Source organism: Myotis lucifugus, unplaced genomic scaffold, assembly GCF_000147115.1.
Source record: "Myotis lucifugus unplaced genomic scaffold, Myoluc2.0 scaffold_967, whole genome shotgun sequence".
NCBI classification, from domain to species: Eukaryota; Metazoa; Chordata; class Mammalia; order Chiroptera; family Vespertilionidae; genus Myotis; species Myotis lucifugus.
Window position 1 is genome coordinate 117,362 of NW_005872015.1, and position 1,904 is coordinate 119,265.

The 1,904-nt window shown below is 61.3% G+C and overlaps 1 long non-coding RNA gene across 1 annotated transcript; it reads left to right on the plus strand.

Moving 5' to 3' along the window:
* The first annotated feature begins 66 nt into the window (after nt 1–66).
* LOC102430714 lies at nt 67–1,817 on the plus strand. Its single transcript, XR_330810.3, has 3 exons — nt 67–533; nt 627–702; nt 1,673–1,817. It is a non-coding gene; the product is annotated as an uncharacterized LOC102430714 (long non-coding RNA).
* Nucleotides 1,818–1,904: the final 87 nt, after the last annotated feature.

The window sequence follows — 1,904 nt, forward strand, 5'->3', positions numbered from 1 at the left end:
GCAGGGGGGAGAGAGGAGGTGAAGAGGGAGCGAAGGGAAGAGGAGGCAGGAGCAGAGAAGGGGAGAGGGAGGAGGAGGAGGAGGAGGTGAGGGGAGGATGGGGACATGGAGTTAGGTGGCCTGGGGGAGCTTCATGAAAAGAGCCAAGAGGGGGTGTGGATTAGCAACCGAGAGGCAACCTCAGGGAGAAGCAGAAGGCAGAGAGAGGGGTAGAGAGATCAGGAGGCAGCGGGAGACTGGAGGGCTGGGGGAAGGCGAGGAAGGAGGAGAGACACCGAGGGGAGCAGAGGAGTGGGTTGGGGGACCTCCGTCCCTGGCTGGCTTGGCATTTGGGGGGTCCGGGACTCCCTGTGGGGAGAAGAGGAAGGCTGGAAGTCCTGGAGGGACAGGGTCCCGCCGAGAAGAGAGGGAAGAGCCGAGAGAGGGGCCGGGCGCTGGGAAGGGGTCGCCCCGAGGCCTCCCGGGGATGGGCGGTGCAGCCAGTCTGAGCGCCCCTCGAGCGCTGGTACTCGGGGCTGCACTGGGGGCGGCAGGTAAGGCCTGGGGTCGGGGCAGGAGCCCCGAAGGGAGGGGCGGGGGCGGGGCGGGGGTGCCAAGGAGAGGGGTTCAGGCGGCTCTCTCCGCAGCTCACATCGGACCCGCACCTGACCCCCGCGGACTGGTGGAGCTACAAGGAGAATCTCCAGGGAAACTTCGTGCCAGGTGCAGCCAGGGAGGGGGCCCAGCAGTCCAGGCCGCGGCACCTCCTTCCTGGGACCCGGAACCCTCTCCTCCCTGGGAGTCCCAGCCCCTCCCCTCCTCCCCCAGGAGTCCAGCCCAGCCTCTGAACCCCAGTGGCTCACCAAGGGACATTATACATGCGCATTTCAAGTAGTGAGTGGGAGTGAGTGGAAGGAGAGCGTGTGGGGGTGGAAGAGTGTGTGTGTGTGTGTGTGTGTGTGTGTTTGCAGGGAAAGAGGCAGGCAGGTCCTGGCTCCCGCTGGCAATCAGAGGTTCAGTGGGCCCCCTCCCCTGCCGGGTCCAGCCCTCTCTTGCAACTCCTCTCCCCGGTACATTATTACCCAGCTGTGCTGCAGGGGAGACTGAAAGAACTACAACTCCCATAGGCACGGGGGCAGTCCGGCATTGGACGAATAGGCTGGCAGCCCTAGAGCCTGCTGGGAGTTGTAGTTCCTTCTCCCAATGACTTCATTTAAGATAGGTTTGATCAAGGAGAGGATTGGAGGTGTTAGAGCAGCGGTTCTCAACCTGTGGGTCGCGACCCCTTTGGGGGTCGAACGACCCTTTCACAGGGGTCGCCTAAGACCATCGGAAAACACATATATAATGACATATTGTATTTGTGATTAATCACTATGCTTTAATTATGTTCAATTTGTAACAATGAAATTGGGGGTCACCACAACATGAGGAACTGTATTAAAGGGTTGCGGCATTAGGAAGGTTGAGAACCACTGTTTAGAGGGTCTTAAGAAACTCCTCCAGGATTCTTCTAGGACCCTGGATTCTGGATCCCAGCTCCCTTCTCCCTCAGACCCAGGAGTGCAGATTCCTAGCCCTTCCTCTCCTGGGATCCAGGAGCCCAGACCGCGGCCTTCTCAGCAGATGCCAACATTGGGATCCAGTCCCCATTTCTGACTCCCTTTCCTCCCTGCCCTGCCCCTGCCCCCAGGGCCTCCCTTCTGGGGCCTGGTGAACGCAGCCTGGAGTCTGTGTGCAGTGGGGAAGCGGCAGAGCCCCGTGGATGTGGAGCTGAAGAGGGTTCTTTATGACCCCTTCCTGCCCCCACTGAGGCTCAGCACCGGGGGAGAGAAGGTAAGGGGCCTGGTGGGAGGGGCTGCCAAATCCACTGCCGTGGGTGTGCGTGGAGGCGGGGGTGGGACACTGAGGTGGGAGGCCGGCCT